This window comes from Macaca mulatta, chromosome 12 (genome assembly GCF_049350105.2).
Source record: "Macaca mulatta isolate MMU2019108-1 chromosome 12, T2T-MMU8v2.0, whole genome shotgun sequence".
NCBI classification, from domain to species: Eukaryota; Metazoa; Chordata; class Mammalia; order Primates; family Cercopithecidae; genus Macaca; species Macaca mulatta.
This window is the reverse complement of record NC_133417.1, coordinates 54,090,879-54,109,397: the sequence shown is the minus strand read 5'-3', so window position 1 is coordinate 54,109,397 and position 18,519 is coordinate 54,090,879. Positions and strand designations below refer to the sequence as shown.

The window sequence follows — 18,519 nt, the reverse complement described above, 5'->3', positions numbered from 1 at the left end:
CAAGGCAGGTGGATAATTTGAGGTCAGGAGTTCGAGACCAGCCTAGCCAACATGGCAAAACCCCATCTCTACAAAAAAATACAAAAATTAGCCAGGTATGGTGGTGGGCACCTGTAATCCCAGTGACTTGGGAGGCTGAGACAGGAGAATCGCTTCAACCCAGGAGGCGGAGGTTGCAGTGAGCTGAGATCGTACCACTACATTCCAGCCTGGGTGACAGAAAGACACTCCATCTCAAAAAAAAAAAAAAAAAAAAAAACACAAAACAAAACAAAACAACCCTTCCTCGGAGAAAAAATATGGGGCCAATCACTTGACTTCCAAATAGCTGCCCTCCCTCCTACATCTTCTGGTCCCACCCTCGGGAATTCAAAATCTCCAAATTGATTCCTCAGCTTTTGCTTATGGAACAAGTATACAAACAACAGATACACGGGCATACTTGTGCATCTGAACCCCAAATCCCTCCAACAACAGTGCAAATGTTTCCTTTTATTTGCTTCTTAGCAGAAGTTGTCAGAAACCCGTATTATTGTGGAGGCCTCTCTTCCTCACGCTCAATAGTTCCATCTCACTGTGTCTCTTTACACTAACTCACAGTTTCCTAAATTCAGCTGTGCCAGTAGTAACTTGGATTTGATTAAAACAATGAAGATGGCCCATATTATTGTTTACCAACTACTTTTTAAAAGTGATTCGTTCATTTTATATATTAATTTATTTTTTCAATGTGCCTTTACTTCTTTAAGTAGGAAGCCAGTAGCCCTTGGTAAAGGTAGAGGTAATTCTAAAAAGAAATACAATGAACATTAACGCTGTGAGTAAATGCCTACGGAATTTCCCAGAAGCCTCTGGGTCTACATGCAGCTCTCTCTTTGTGGCTGGTATGTCTAATTAAGGCATCTCTAGCACTTGCTGACATCCTTTTTTAACAAAGGGATACTTTATTTTCTTCTTAACTAATGAATGGGACTGAAAGCGTTTTAAAAAGAGAGTAATTGGTTACATGTGTTGAGTGGGCACCACCTGAAATCATCTCAAGCCATCCGAGTTCCTGCCTCTGAGATCTCATTGAGAGCCTGTCTTTCTGAGCCTTGAGGCCAAGATGCATTCAGAGTTCACATAAAAGTCTGACCTACTCTGAGGACCTGGTTGTAAGTGTCAGTGCCCCACCAACCCATATGGCACCTTTGTCCAAATGAAAAGGCCGGGCGCGGTGGCGCAAGCCTGTAATCCCAGCACTTTGGGAGGCCGAGACGGGCGGATCACGAGTTCAGGAGATCGAGACCATCCTGGCTAACACGGTGAAACCCCGTCTCTACTAAAAAATACAAAAAAAAAAAAAAAAGAAAAGAAAAAAGTGCCCACTCTCGGCAGATGAGCCCTGCTGTGTTCAAGGTTTGGAGAAAGGACGGTGCCTGTGGCAGTATTTGAAAAGGTCTCCCTTGCTCCAGGCCAACATAGCCTTCTGCCAGACAGCACATGAGGTGGATCTTGGCCCCCCTTCAGCTCCTGGCTGGGTGCCCTTGGGCAGTGATCAATAGGCACAACTATACAAGAGGGTTTGCCAAGCATTACTTAAGCTGCAGCATTTTCACTAGTTACTATACATTCATAATTCTGTGTCTTTTAGGACTTTTTAGGGCTACTTGTGATGTCCCTCCCCACTGCACCCCAATTCTGCTCTATTTTCTGTCTTTGGCATGTGCAGTTGCTCAATACGGGGATGCAAAAGGGGATTCTACTGGAAAAAAAGGAAGCAGTCGCAGTTCCCTTGAGGGTTCCAGATGTTCCCTGGTTTGGGCTCATTCCTGCTTGCCTTGTCACCTGCTACATTTGAGGCTGGCTCTGGAGGAGAAGCACCCCTTATGGAGATGGCTAGGTTCCTTTCAGTCCTGCTGATATTGAATAGCTGAGTAATCAGCTGTATTTGGAGGTATGCCTCTTTTGCCGACGGCACGTACTGGTGAACATCAAGTCAAGGTAAATTATTGAAAGCAGCAGAACTGACAACAAGAGGGTCTATTGTTTAAGTAAATGCATTCTGACTGTCTGAAGACACAGCTCTGACCTGCAAGATTAGAACACTGACAAGGGTTGGTTCAAGAAACAAGAGGTGAATTTAAAATGCTGCAGAGAGCTGACGGCAGGAGGGCCTGGGTTATATTAACACAGACAGGAAGCAGATTTTTAAAAATTTGTTTTGCTTCTTACACTTTGAATTCTAGGTCACTCACAGCTCAGCCTGCATGATAATTTTTAAAAGAGGATTTTAAAACATAAGTTCAAAGGTGAATTTGTTTAGCCTTTTACTATAGCTTACATAAAGCTACCAACTTAACAAGTCCACATAAATAAGACAGACTTAGTTCATAAAGACCAGTGGGAGTTGGAGGGATTGATGAGAAGGAACTAACCCTGTCCAAGTACAGGAGCATTGACTGGTTAGCCCTCTTTGAAGGTAAATCTAAAAGGTCCTCTAGCTCAGTCTTAGGACCCATGCCAACTGGTGACAGGGCAAGGGGATCCAGAGGATAAAAGCAAAGGTCCTCTGTGCCAACCCCTACCAAAACATTGCCCCACACCCAGAGGCAAACGACCCCTTCTGCCTCCAGCCCGGGCTTTTTTCTGCCAAAGTCAAAGGACATCAACCTAACTTACGCTTTTAGAAGATCCAAAAGGGGCTGCTTTTGAATACTAATTTTGAAAGAAGGAAGGAGAAAAAATAATCCGTCTAAACCAAAAGTGTCAAACCGGCATCAGTTCATGAGCCAATGCCAAGTGATGAGGACTGATTGCTTTGAACACTGAGTTAAGAAGGATTCTGGGGTTACACCTGGGACCAAAAGACAAGGGGCTATGTTTGATGATAACTTGAAAATACAGGATGACCCAGTTTAGATCATCATGTACTCTACCACAGCCCATCCCTCTCCAGCCGCCCCTGGCCAGCATCAAAAAAATCAATCTTTTCCTAAGAGGAAATAAGTTGGTATAAATGTTCTCTTTAGAACAAAAACACGAAACTGAACATGATGAGGCCAAACTGCTCATTCAGAACAGCATCACTGAAATGATGAGACCCCTCAGGCTGCCCAGAACAGCTCTGTGAGGCCTGTGTGACCCCAGAAAACACTTCCTAACCAAAGCCCCTGGCTGCCTAGTTTTTAAATATCACACTGCTATGTCAACAAGCTTACGAATGGTCTAACTCGAATCATAGACAATCTGATGTCGTCTCACCTTAAGTGCTAAGTTCTATTCTCAGTTCTGAGACAAACAAGATTTTAAAGGTCTCTGGGTTTAAAACTTGTATTCATGAATATCAGCCCGCTAGAAAAGAAGGCATTTGGCCCTAGACCATGCATTGCCCTGGTGCCACGGACAAAGTTTTTGAGAACTCTTGGAGGCCCAAGACGGACCTAGCTACCTCCTGGTTATCAGGACTCACTTCATTATACAGAAAATGTGGTATTTGACAGTCTTAGCGTTCCACTGAGTTCCAGGGATGAGGATCTCAGAACACGGATTGCCTCCTGCTGGCCCTGCTGTGACCCTAGCATGAGGGGGCCAAGGATCCTAGGTGCAAGGAACTTGTCACAGCCTGGGGATGACACATTTAACTCCTGCCCAGCTGAGATTGTAAGGGCCTGGCAGTCCCCAATGGGGGTGACTGTCTCTGAGTTGCTAGTTTAGCAAATAAAAATACAGGATGCTTAGTCAAGTCTGAATTATAAACAACATATATTTTTTTTAGTTGTTATTTACTGTAATTCCGGTTTAAATGGATGACCTGGCATTTATCTGGCAGTTCAGAGACCTACTCTGGTCTGTGAAGAAACAGATTTAAGACAAGTGCCTCTGTCCCTCTCTGAAGGGATTTACCTATCCTCCCGAGTCCAATGGGCCACAACAGCAAAGCTTGGTTTTTTGCAGATTTCACTAAGAATGGGCAGTAGACCTTCAAAAGCTCAGTTCATCAACAGTTGTACGTGGAGGGTGTTAATGGTCATTGGCCATCAGGAAACATTTACTTAAGCAATTGTTTTGGCAGCTGGTCAGGAATTCAGGAAGCATTCTAAGCCACTGATCATTACTGTGACAGTTCAATATGTGGGAAAGGCATTTGGGAGCCTTGCAAAAGTGTAGGATGTGGCAGTGCATCAAAGTCCCGTCATCATGCATTTGTCTTAAACTTTTCACTGTAAGGCAGTATGATAAAAAAGAAAAGAAAGAAAGAAAGAAAAGAAAAAGCACATGTATATATACATAAGTAGATATACAAAACAAAGTTCCAAGGTACTCATACAATAGACAAGTTTAACTTACAGAAGCAATGCAAGAAACCAAAGCCATTTTTTTCTTTCTTTCTTTTCTTTTCTTTTTTTTTTTTTTTTTTTTGAGACAGAGTTTCATTCTTGTTGCCCAGGCTAGAGTTCAATGGCACGATCTCAGCTCACTGCAATCTCCGCCTCCTGGGTTCAAGCAATTCTCCTGCCTCAGCCTCCAGAGTAGCTGGGATTACAGGCGCCTGCCACAATGCCTGGCTAATTTTTTTCGTATTTTTAGTAGAGACAGGGTTTTACCATGTTGCCCAGGCTGGTCTCAACCTCCTGACCTAAGGTGATCCACCTTCCTCAGCCTCCCAAAGTGCTAGGATTACAGGTGTGAGCTACCACACTCGGCCCAAAGCCATTTTTAAAAATCTCCTTGGTCATATCCTATACAACTCATGTGAGGAAAGCAGATTTCAACAACATGGATCAAACTCAGTCTAAGAATGTAAAAGTTACAGAAACTTAAGAAAATTTAAGTCTTAGGGATTCAAAATTGAACTCAGAATGTATAAACATAGATGCTTGCTCAAAAAGGTGTGCTGAAATCACTCAGGGAGCACATGAGGGCTGGGTCTATTATCTCGTAGGATTTTCCACCTCAAAAAGTGAACAAAAGACAAAGTTATAACAAGTAATTATTCACCATTTTTATTTGCAAGATCTTTAAAAGATACTGCCCAAAGTAATAAAAAAAGTGTAAGATTTCACTCAATGATTATTTTTCTATTATATTACCTTCTATTTCCTCTCTAAATACACTGTATGTCTATGCATTAAAAACCATTTGAGTACATGATGGAATGACAAAAATACGCCATAAAAATCGGTTGATGTTTAAATTCAAGCACATTCATATTTCCAACTGATGGATCAACAGCCATTGACTTTTTCCAAAGCTGGTAAAGCAATTGAATGTATTTAAGACTTTTTATTGCCTACTCTGTAACTTTGTATAAATCTCTGATAATATGGAATCCAAAAACTCTGCTTTCTTTTGTTTACAATTATGCCTAGTTACATCTACTCTATCTTCCAAAAGAAAGCACAAGGATCCTAGGCCAGAGGAACGTGTCACAGGCTGGGGATGGCACATTTAACTCCTACCCGGCTGAGACTGCTAGGGCCCAGCAGCCCCCAACGGAGGTAACTCTCCCTGAGTTGCTAGTTCAGCAAATAAAAATACAGGATGCTCAGTCAAATCTGAATTTCAGAAAAGCAACAAATAACTTTTTAGTCATTAGTTCTGTAATTCGGGTTTAACTGGGTGTCCTGGCATTTATCTGGCAACCTTACTTCCCTCCACAATGTGTTTCCAGGTATGGTGTACACAAAAGGATATTCCTTCCTAGCATCCTGTTGGGAAGACTGCAATTTAAGCAGATAAAAAGTTGAAGAACATTCCCATTGTCTGCATCTTGTTCCTGAAGGCCTCATACTTTAAGGACTTTCACAGTGGCTTTGTCCTGCACTTCCAGTAGGAGAGGTTCTCTTTGCGGGGGTGGTGGCGCAGGGCAGGAGCAGAAGACAGTAGCGCATGGTGCCCATGGAAGCAGTGTGCCCACAAGTCTTTCAGGATTCACTTCTCTAACAATGCACAGCTCCTAGGGCATTTTATGCATAATAATAATGTGTTGCTATTTTTGAGCACCTGGTTACTATTGGCCAGAAACTGAAATTGGCAAGCATGTTTAGATGCCTCCCATTGAGAATGGAGATTTAGCTCCACATTTCGAGAAGTGGCTCAAAAATACTCCTATAAAAACAACTGGAGTTTTAGAGGTTCTATTCACACTTTTAAAAAATTATTTCCTTTGGGCCTGGAAAAAGCAGCTGATCTTTCTTTTTCTTCCTCTTGAGCTCTACAACATTTTGTTTGTTCCCTTCTGCTCCTGATGAGACCTTTACCTACCCACAACTAATGAATCCCTCAGTCAGCAACTTGCTATCTTTTCCCACCTGCAGAGAGTATGTTTAGGAAAAAGACAACTAAGAAGAGAAAAAAAATCAACCACCCAGGGATATTCAGAGGTTTAATTATTGCCTGGAAAGCAACACCCTTTCACAACATCTTTAAGACTGATTTTCATAATTACTTGCTGATTGAAACTGGGGCTTGCAACAGAGTAAACTCATTTCCATATTAATATTAAGTAATGATTAATGTCGCTCAGGACCCAATTCGGACCCAAGTAGAAACAAAAGAAATTTAACCCACAAGTGTAAATTTGCTACTTCCATTCAATAACTAACATTCAACAAACTTACATTTGTGCCGTGATAACTCACGAAGAGGGAGTTCAGTTACCTCATGCCATCACGAACACATGACCTCCTCAGACCTGACATCCTGCTGCCCATTTCTCTCTCTCTCCCTGTCCCTCCCTACTGGTTCTAATGCTTGTTTTTCTATCTTCTCTACTTCCGTGTGTGTCTCTCTCTCTTTTTCTCTCTGTGTCTCAGTCTCTCCGTGTCTCTTTCTGTATCTCGTTGTCTTTGTCTCTCTTTTTCTGTGTTTGTCTCCCTGTGAGCCATTCTCTCTTCTTCTCTGTCTTCTGGTTGTGTCTCTCTCATCGCTCTTTTTGTGTGTCTTTGTGTGTGTCTCTGTCTCTCGCCGTGCTTCCCTCTGTCTCTCTACGTGGGTCTTTCTGTGTGTGTCTGTGTGTCCTGTCTCTCTTTCTCTCTCACTGTTCCTCTCTATGTGTGTCTCTTTCTCTCTCTGTCCCTCTCTCTGTCTGTGTGTGCATCTTCCTCTGTGTGTCTCTGTCTCCTGTCTCTCTGTCTGTCTGCCTATGGTCTCTTCGTCTGTCTCCTGTCTCTCTTGTCTCCTATCTCTGTCTCCCATCTCTTTCTCTGTCTCCTGTCTCCCACTCTCTGTCTCCTGCCTCTTTCTCTCTCTCCCTCATTCTAACACCCTCCCTGGCTCACTCTCTCACCCCCTTGCATCACGGCTGCACCCTCTCCCTTTCACTTACTTGAGATCTCTTGCTCCATCCTGTGCTCTCTCACATGGCCTAGTTCATGGTTTTGCTCTCACTCCCTCTCTCTCCAGCCCCAAGGAATCCAACAGCTTCAGCACCAAACATAAAAAAAAGCAATAATTAACTAGATTAGCTAAGAGTAAATAATTTTCATTGTTTGATCTAAATGCATACAAATCTCTAAGTATTCCTATGCTTAACCAAACTCCCATGTGGGGGAAATACACAGCTACACTATTACTAATTTTCACTGTGAAAATTAAATGTCTTCAACTGTATTTATCTGAGAGCACAGTATCACAATGGATGGAGTGCATACTACCCTTTCAAAAAAGTCCTTCTATTTTATTTTATTTTATCTTATCTTATCTTATCTTATCTTATCTTATCTTATCTTATCTTATCTTATTTTATTTTATTTTATTTTATTTTATTTTAGATATGGAGTTTTGCTCTGTCGCCCAGGCTGGAGTTCAATGATGCAATCTCGGCTGACTGCAATCTCCACCTCCCGGGTTCAAGCGATTCTCTCACCTCAGCCTCCCGAGTAGCTGAGATTATAGGCACCTGCCACCATGCCCAGCTAATTTTTATATTTTTAGTAGAGACGAGGTTTCACCATGTTGGCCAGGCTGGTCACGAACTCCTGACCTCAGGTGATCTACCCGCCTCAGCCTCCCAAAGTGCTGGGATTACAGGCATGAGCCACCACTCCCGGCCACCTTTCTTTTAATATATTAACTATGGTTTCCATGCCATAATCTTGTAAAATAAAAATTCTTAAACATTAAAAATTCCATGATAAGCCAGAATAATGATATAATAATAATTTTTTTCTTTTCTTTTTTTTTTTTTTTTGAGACGGAGTCTCGCTCTGTCGCCCAGACTGGAGTGCAGTGGCCGGATCTCAGCTCACTGCAAGCTCTGCCTCCCCGGTTTACGCCATTCTCCCGCCTCAGCCTCCCGAGTAGCTGGGACTACAGGCGCCCGCCACCTTGCCCAGCTAGTTTTTTTGTATTTTTTAGTAGAAACGGGGTTTCACTGGGTTAGCCAGGATGGTCTCACTCTCCTGACCCCGTGATCCGCCCGTCTCGGCCTCCCAAAGTGCTGGGATTACAGGCTTGAGCCACCGCGCCCGGCCGATATAATAATAATTTCTTATTGTTTTGATAGCAACTGTTGGAGTTGCTACTCGATACATGCCTCATCCTCCTTAAAATTCCTTTGATAAGAGGCAAAGCAACACCAAGCAAACAAAGCAGCCACAATATGGCAGGGGTTTTGAGTAACAAGGCAGATCTATCTATTGACAAGGACGAGAAATGAAATTTGAGAATGCTAATGGTGCTTATGTTCATATTTTCTATAAATATTTAGTTTTAAATATTTTAAAAGTAAAATCTATTTTTGTTTATTCTTCTTCACAAAGAAGAATCTGTCTAAGAGCTAATGAGTGCTCTCAAGAATCCCAGTCTTACAGGAAATGCATAATTATTCTACTGCTGTAACAGGTACCACATCCAGAACCTAATCCCTAAGTGGTTAACCACAGGGCAGCAGTCTCCCGACGACCTATTCATTTCCACCAGTCTGGGGTTCAGGAAGATTTTTCAGGCAATCCTTTAGATACTTGGTTTAGCAAATCTAATTATGATCTTTATGCACACAATATTTTCCCCAAGATTATATCATGTCCCTGGCATTCCAGAAGTCAAGTTATAAGGCTTTATTTAATTTTTCAAATTTTTTCCAGAGTCCAATCATTCCTATGTCATTCACTCACATTTATTTATAAAATTGTATGCCGACAGTCGAATCCTTTCTTAAGCATTTAGAAAAGAAAAAAAAGTTTTACTCTATGAACTATTGATTATGTCTACTCATTCATACATAGGGATCAAAAATAATTAAACCAGTACCAAAAAATAAGTAGATAATTATTTTCTTATTTGCTGGAGAAACTCTTCTCATTTATTATACTATGTTTATTTTATCCATTTCTTGTTCCACCACTTTCTATCCATTCCATAACATCAAAGTCATATTCTATTTGAATACACCAGGAGAAAAAGTCAAGAAAACTCTTGTTTCATTATAATCATAAAGACAAAATTGATGTAAAGGAGTTTCAAAGTGTTAAGAATTACAGATGAAGAAGCAAATGCATCAACAAACTGGTAGAAGAGCTGGATGTAAATGTGAGAAAACAATTTAAAGTAACCATCATAAATTGGAAAAAAAAATCAGATTATTCAAAGACAAGAGCTGAATAAGCAAAATAAAATGCAGATTCTTAATATATGCAAGAAATGTAGAAGAAAATTTGAAGTGGAACAGAAATTCACAAATTGTTTGTTAACAATCACAGGTAATGAAGACAATGTGATACTGGAACATACATGTAGAAACAGGTAATAAAGAGACCCAGTTCTGTCCAGATAGTGAACAGGTACAGCTCAAAATCTCAAATCCAAAGGAAAATTCCTGAATTTGATGTTTAAAGAGATGGCCCATGGGCACTTAGAGGAAAAGTAAAGATCATCAGAAACCACCATGGATTGTCTCAGAATGATGGACAGTAGACTACTCTTATTTCCTTTTGGAATAGCGTGCCCAGTCTTATTAACGGCAATACTAGCAGGACATCTGACAGTTTATTGTGAGGTCCCTTTAGACCAGGGCCTATTCCTGCCCTGGTTCCAGCACCAACAGGCCCTTCCTCCACATGTACATCTGGACCGATACAGACTACATCAAACATCTGCTTGAATCTTGGAAAGCAGCCTCCACCACCAATGCCTCACATCCCCACTTCTTTGATCTCTGCCAAAAAAGTAAATTCCTACCTATGCATTCCCAAACTCTCTTCCTCATCCTTTTTCTCCCTGGCAACCATCTTCCTCTGCTCCCTGCCCTCCAAACCTTTCCATTGTACCTTCTGACAGCCTTGTTCCAGGTCAAACAGTCCTTAAGCATCTACAGCTCTTCTCAGAATACTGTTTCCAACTTTTGACTTAAATTGAAATTTGACTGCCTCTTGAAGATATTGCCTATTCCCCTGCTGATGCCAACTATTCCCTCCTCCCAATCCAAGACATGTGGATTAGTTTGTCTGTGAGTGACAGAATCCCCAAGATAGCAATGGCTTTAGAAGATAAGACAATGTATTTCTCTCACATATAAAAATAAAAAATATCTTGGGGTAGGCTTCACAGACTCAGGAAGAACCCAGGTTACTATTATCTTACTGGCCCACCATCCTCAGGAGGGCCTTTTGCCTCATGGTACAAGAAGGCTGTTACTTTACAAGAGAGCACAAACATATTGAAGTTAGCAAGAAGACAAAGGGCTTCTTTTTTCTCTCTTTAAGGAGGCTTTGTGTCAGGTGCATGTGCCACAGCCACTTATACTCAGGTGCATGTGCCACATGCACTGATACTCTCTATTAGTCAGAATTTAGTCACATGGCCGCAGTAGTTACAAGGTGGTCTGGGAAATGTAGTCTTGCTCTGGGTGGCCATATGCTCAGCTAAAAATTATGTTTATATTTTTAAGGAAGAGCAGATATGGAAAGTCAACTCACAATCTCTGTCTCAGATGTGAATATCTTACTCCCTGGGCTACTTCCAGATTGTATGCCTGTCTTGGTTTATAAAGATCGCCTAGTCACTTCCACATACTCATTGATACCTGGCCTGTGGTCTTCATGACATTCCAAGTCTAAGGCAACTCTCACGACATTCACAGAGCCTACTCAGCACCCCTGCATCACAATTATTCTACTTCCTCAATGCTGAGACTTCCACTTCCCCTCCAGCTCTTCCATCGTCTCCCCTATCCACACATTAAACCCTGTCATCACCTTTGATATCTTAAATTCACCCCCATCACCACAATCGCAACCACCAATCCCAATTTCCTATCCTTCCAGCTTTCTCAATCTCTACCCTGACACACATCAAGACCTCTACTCCTCCGAGAGCTACATTTTTCCCAGTCTATTAGGCTTGTACTCTCTCCCTCTCTCTTTCTCCCTCTCCTTCCTTCCCACACCCCCCACCCACCCTTCCACCCACAGCCCAATCTGGACAACACAGTTGTTTACAAGAACTATCACCAGCAGCCCAGATTTCCATAGAATCACACTCCACCTTGCCAGCAAACCTCCATCTTCAATTGATTATTTCTAAAGCAGTAGTCCTCAAAACTGGCTTAAATTTGTCACATTATTTTAAAATTATCCTTTTATGCCACTTTCTCTTCTACTAAGGCCTGTAACTTCTCTACATTTTATTTCCAAAAGGGGCACAGTATGTGATTCACAGGAGACATCTAATAAATGTTGATTGGTTTATGGGTGGAATGATGGATAAGTAAATTAAGGACAAGAAGAACAGAAACTGGACTGTAGTATACTTAGGTAGATGTGTAGATTTGTACCTACATTTTAAAAAAAGAATGCCAATCATGATGAATATACACCCAAGGGATGGAGTGAGAGGTATTGTTCATTACTTTATCCTTGGATTTGTCCTACTCAGAAATATGAATGAGGACATCGTTGGCATGGTTATTAAAAAATACCAAAGACGTGACACTAAGAGAGTGAAATAAATGTGGTATTCCAGAGCAAGATCTGAAAGCTCTCACTAGGCTAGAATAATGGTTCAGATCTTTACTCTTTATATATATAAATATATATGTATTCTATATAGTCTTTATATATAATCTCTTTCAATCTTTATACATAACCTTTGTATTCTTTTATATAATCTTTACATATAAATTTATATATATTAAAATAAGGATAAAAGTAAGGTCCTTCATTTCATTTAGGTCCTTTACTTAGATCCAAAATCCCGACTTCACAGAGGCAGCAACAAAATAGAATAAACAGAATTATACACATGAAAATATATCTGTTAAGGTTTCATTTTATTGCAAAGTTGAGTGTAAATCAAGAGTTCCCCAAAAGCTAACGCTACTGCATTCTATCTTAATAGACATAAGACATCAAGAAGTGAGACCTACTTTAGTCTGTATATAATCACACTTCAACCACTGTTTTTAATGCAGGGCACTCACGTGTTTTCAGAATAATTTGAATGGACCAGAACAAATTCAAAAAAAAAAAAAAAAGTAACCACACAAAACTCATGGGGAAAGTGTGCATGTGAATCACTGTTGTAGCTGTTTCTACGCTTAACACACTAACATTGCCAAATGCTGTGGTTTTACACCCTTGTGATTTCAAAATGATCAATGCCTGTCGCTTAATAGAAATCTGTTAAATAATTAAATGAATAACGACAAATGCTTATTGCTCTTATATCAAGTTTTTAAAGATTTAAGACCCTTCTATTTGCTTAATGTAACCAATATATTTGGGTCCTCTGCCTGAGTTATCATCCCTAAGAGTCTGAGATTTATTTTTAAGAAAAGTGGCATTCCTTCAAAATAACTAAAATATATTATATATCTCCATTTATGTAATTCTTATAAGCAGAACTTTGGTAAGTCGGTTTAATATGAACAATCCTGGAGGAACGGACTAAGAGTACTGACAATATTAATAAAGATCATTTCCTAACATTCTATGAATACCTCTGACCTCTCTCACTTGAGCCCAAAGAAAAGAATTCTAAAATGGAACGGAGTGATCCAGAAAAGCTGATTCAATTGTATTATTTAAGTGCACATTGATTTCATTCTGCCACGTAAATCACCATGACCCTCTGTTCAGTTGAAAATTATGTCAGAACCATTCTTGGAAAATCAGTCAATTTGCCAAAAAGGGAATATAATTGTATGCAGTCTATATTATGTTAATGGTTAAGCTGGATTTATGCCCTTCAAAAGGTGAATTCACATATTTCTGAAATACAAAGTCTTTTTCAGGGATATCACCTGTTATCATTAATTCAACATCTTATGATGACACAAAATCCTCACCACACTAAAGTAATGGAAAGATACACAGAGAGAACTACAAAATTTACTGACCCTTCCAATACAGAAATCAAGGCAGAGCCATAGATTTTGGGTTCCCAGAACAGGTTGTCTCCATCCCCATTACACACTCTTAGATGCATTTAATAGAGGAAGAACGTGAGGCAAGATCTGAGCACAAAGGGCCAAGATTTCTACCACAGCTGTGAAAAATAAACATTTGGCTGCAATAACAACGCTCCAAACACTCACCCATCCAGCCTCTGCACAATTAAGCAATTCTGATTTTTTAAATAAATTTACTTTGTTAATGCTTTTTTAGTGAACCATCAAAATATTTTGAAATAAATGCTTTAAAAAGCCTTACAGCTACAGGATGAACAAGACTGCACAGCAACAATTAAAACCAACCGGCACACAGAAAACCAGGAATTGTTAATAGACAAAAGAAGCTGTCAGAAATTTACTTTCTCTATTTATTTAAAATGAATGCTTTCCTTAAATTTTCTACCATATCCATTGAAGCATAATATTTTCAAGCAATAAATACACAGAATATGAGTTGATCATCCCTGAAAATATATTAGCATCAGATTTGAGTATTTTAATTATTTTACAGATTCTTTTGTCCATATTAAGCATAAAAAGGAATGGAAGAAAACATTACTAGATTAAAGAGCTTAGCTATGAGTTAGAGTAGAGGGCTGGCAAACGCATGGAATGTATGTTACCAATCATCCCTCCAGAACCTGCAGACCCAGCTAATCCCAGCACTTCCCACTGCATCCAGAGGCAGCCTCCCCATCCTCAGCCCAGCATGCCAACTGGCCCCTTCCAATGTGAAATCAAATAGATTAATCAACACCAACTTTGACTCACCATAGATTTCTACACAACAGAAGATGAACTAATTTCCTGGAATGTTCATCCATGTTTGAAAGACTCTTTTAGGTTCCACCACATGTCAAATGACTCTTTCAATACTGAAAAATAATGATCACAGAAGTCTGAACTTGCACACAAATTCATGTATAGTACACTAGGCACTATACTACACACTTTACATGTATTCTATCTTTTCATCCTCATTATACTGGGTACTAATATTATCACCACTTTAAGGAAGAGGAAACTGAGTCTTTGAAAACTCTTCAAAAGGAAGTATGTGGTAGCTCTGTCCAGTCTTCATTCCAAAAACTGTGCTTTTAGGCAGCACTCAGTACTGTCTCCCCTTTTCTTCTCAAAGGCTCAAATTGTGTATTTTATGAAACCTTTAACAGGAGAATTTCACAAACTCTATTTGTCCTGTGTCTCTTGGCCCTAACAAAGTTAAATACTACTGCAAAAATCCCCTAAGTTGTCAATGCCACAACATTTTGTTTAGTTGTTGCACAATGGTCCTACCACTAAATCTCTTATTATTGCACTTAAATTTCATTGAATGTTATTGCACGTGCTTAGAATTCCTTTGTGATAAACTTTCAGGAGGATTGTCATGTGGTAGAGCTGCGCAGAAATTATTGTGTCCCTACATCGTTAAAAGTGGAATGGGAACCATCAGCAAGTGGCAGGAGAAAAGACAGCGTGGCTGGGATTTGCTCCTGGAAAACAGCACTTTCCATGTAATCCTTGGTCCAAAGAAGAAAGAAGCAACCAAACCAAGAAGACAACCACACATTCACATAACTAAATTTTGAAACTAGAAAATCAAAACACTTGGACAAAAGAACATGTATGATATGAATGTATCTGTTTGAATTTTCCTCCCCCTGCCAGCATAACTATATTCTGGATTGTTGTACCCTAGCCTACACTGAAAACACAGACCACAAGCAATTAAGAAAACATCCCCAAATCCTAAACATTTCAAAGAAAACCTCTGAAAGACTTTAGGTTAGTCTGTTTTCCAGATGTCTCAGAAGGTTCTAGAAGCCACTCACCATCACAGAGAAGAAGCTTAGGACATACTTGACACCCACAGAGAACATAACAATTCCAAAGGTGGACAGTAGGGGACATAAAGTTGTGGGGGAGGGACAACAGGAGGAGGTTACTGTAGGGGAGGGAGCAAGGAGATATGAATCCTGTGTTTATGAGGCCGAATGCTGATGGGAGTTGAAAGGCACCAGAAACCAGAGCACTAAATTCTTTAACTGCAAAGAGAGATGTGAGATGAGCATTACCCCCTAGTGATGGCCCAGAATTATGAACCCTGCCAATAAAGCAGTAATTTTCAAATTCCATTTGCCTAAAATCTCCTGAGGCACATGTTGAAAATGCAAATTCCTGGGCTCTGTTTACATGGGCTCTGATTCAGTAGATGCACAGTAAAGGGCCCAGGGATGAACATGTTTTAGAGCACTGCATGTAATTCTGATGCAGGTGGGCTAGGCTGAGAGGCTATAGAATTTCCTTTGGGCACTAGGTCCCAATTCTGCTAGCTGCACCAAGTAATTGTGAGTACCTGTTAGTAGGTGGGCAAAATTCTGGCAAAGTGCCTCATATATGGAGAATTTGCACAACAAATACACAGTCTGCCTGTTGGAGACGTATAATTTTTTTTTGAGACAGTCACACTCTGTTGCCCACGGTAGAGTACAGTGACATAATTACAGTTCACTGCAGCCTTGAATTTCTGGGTTCAAGCAATCCTCCTGACTCAGCCTCCCAAAGCACTGGGATTACAGGCATGAGCCATCAAACGCAACCATATTACAACTATTAAAGAATACTTAATGACTGCTGTCTTTACATACCTGAAAATCTAAAAAAATGGAGAAGAAAAGGAGAGCATGAGGTAAGTTTTTTTTTTCTCACTAAACTCAATTATTGTAGATCACTCCTTAACTTTATGATTGCTCTTCTTATTTCTGATACTTTTTTTTCAGGGGAAGGGAGAAGGGAAAGTGGCACACCAGAGCACTGTTTAGGAAACTTGCTTTTAACAGTGTAAGGTTACAAGTATATTCATGATTGTTAATATTTGAAACAAAGAATAGGATATGTTTCTTTAGCTCCTGTTACGAGCTGATTGTGTGCCTGCAAAATTCACATGTTGAAGTCCTAATACCCAAGTGCCTCAGAATATAACTGAGAATATATATATATGAAAATATATAACTGAGAATACATATGAGAATATAACATTTGGAGATAGGGTCCTTTTTTAAATACCATCTTACTTCATTGAGAGGAGATACGGTCTTTAAAGGAGTAATTATATTAAAACAAAGTCATTAGAGTAGGCTTTAATGCAATATGGCTGATATCTTTATTTAACAAAAAGAAAATTTGGACACAGATCGTTTCAGAGAAAAGTTGATGTGAAAATACAGAGAAAAGACAGCCAGCCTGGGAGAGAGGCCTGGAAGAGATCCTTCTCTCACAGCCCTCAGAGGAAACCAACCCTGCCGTCACCTTAATCTTGGACTCCCAGCCTCAGAATTGGGAGAAAATACATTTTTATTGTTTCGAGTACTGGGTCTGTGATATTTGGCATGGCAGCTCTAGCAAACTAATACATCTCCCCATAGAAAAAAGGGAAGCTGTCTTTGTTCATCCAATACCTTCCCTAGGACAGCCTATGACCCCTTACCCTTTGTCCTGGCTCTGATGGGAGGCCAGCCTTGCTCAAAGTTGACACCCCAGAGTAAGACTCAGCAAAAGGAAGGAGAGAGTAGCACCAGATTTAAAATTATCTCTTTGTGATACTTTGAAGCTCATGGGACCATGGCTGTTCAACTTCCTGCAGCTCCTTCTCCTTTCTTCAGTCTGGAAGAGCAAGATGAGGACTGGGGAGGTGAAGGCTGCTATGAAACCAGACCCAATATCCACAAGTCCAAAGACCAGCCCACTCTTCTCCTTGCCTTTCTGATCAGGGGGAGAATGGATGGCTGCTTTCTATTTTCTAGATGTAGCCTCCTTTGATTTTATTATTATGAAATGTATACAAATGCTGGTAGGCTGTTTTACACTGGGACGACTGCATATTGGGGAAGTGTTTATGTGTATAGCAGTGGGGGAGTACATTCTAGAAACCTTTGATTTTGGAAGAAGAAAATGGGCCATCTTCCATCCTGGTCAAAACACTTCATCGAAAGTGCATCCATGCATTGAAATAGCTGAGCCTTCCACCTGGCAATGCTCTGGATTTTGACAGAGTTGTTTTTAATGGACCTTTCTTCTGTTGCCTGCAGTAATTGAGGCATAGATAGCCTACCTTCCTCTTGCAGGTAATCCCAGTCCTCACTGATCAGCCTTCTAAGCAGAGAGCTGCCTTCCCATCCTCTCCCACTAGTCTGTGATCATTCTTCTTCCATATCAGTGATAGAAAAGTTGGAGAAAGGATAATGCTTCAAATCACACAAAAACGTCTTAAGAAAAGTTATCTTAACATACAAGTTACTAGAAGAATTCTTCAGTCTCCTCTTCACTTTAGCAATATTTATTTATCACCAAATTCTTTCTTAAATTCTACAATGTTATAACTGGCTCAAAGAATGTTGATTCTTAAAGAGAACTAACTCTCCACATCCACAGCCCATTGCTGGGACATTCCAGTCTTTAAGCTTGTTGCCAATAGTTAAGAAACTACTTTAAAGGACTCAACTCTTATGCAAACAGAACTTACCTAACTCAACTTCCTCAAAGGCAAAAGAAATCCCAAAGAAAAGTCAAAACTGGAAAAAAATAAACAATTCTCTTAAGCCACCCCTTCCCACTCCAGCTGAGGCAGGGGGCCAAAGTCTTCCCTTCATTTCTTTGAAGTTTTGGGTTTGGGTTCCTACTGCAAGGGCTTTGCCACCAACTCAGGGTGAAAAGGACATGTAGCAGATGGACCTGGCACATAAAGAGATGAACAGCAGGCCACACAAAGGCACACTCTCTGGGGATACTGAGGGGCACAAACATGTAGGGGTTAGGACCATGTAGTGCAGAGACAGATGGCCTGTTTGCAAGCCCAGTTCTGGCAAGTCTGAGATGTGTAACTGGGCAATGGACAACCTCATGGTGGCTCAGCTTTCTCATCAGTATGGGGACTATGACACATCAGCACCTGTGACAGAGGTGTCAGAGGCCAAGAGGATCAATGCACAAACAGCTCAAAGAGTGTGAGATGCTGGTTGGCACATACTAACTGGTAAGCAATTTTAGTTGTTTTTGCTGTTGTTGCCTCCCATATCCTTGAGATCTAGTCTGTACTTCATCTGGAGTTGGCATCCATGTCTGCCTATGGCTACTCTTTCCCAGTCACT

General features: G+C 40.5%; 1 protein-coding gene across 6 annotated transcripts in view; it reads right to left on the bottom strand.

The window, feature by feature from the left end:
• The window catches only part of LYPD6B (LY6/PLAUR domain containing 6B), a 189,047-nt gene that overhangs the window by 118,441 nt on the left and 52,087 nt on the right, over nucleotides 1-18,519 (bottom strand). For 2 of the 6 annotated variants that reach the window (XM_028830684.2, XM_077956548.1), the window contains one exon: nucleotides 7,310-7,404. The exons of the other annotated variants lie outside the window; for them this stretch is intronic. The gene's annotated coding sequence lies outside the window, so the exon portion shown is untranslated. Of the gene's footprint in view, nucleotides 1-7,309; nucleotides 7,405-18,519 lie in introns of those variants that run through there. 6 annotated transcript variants of the gene reach the window in all.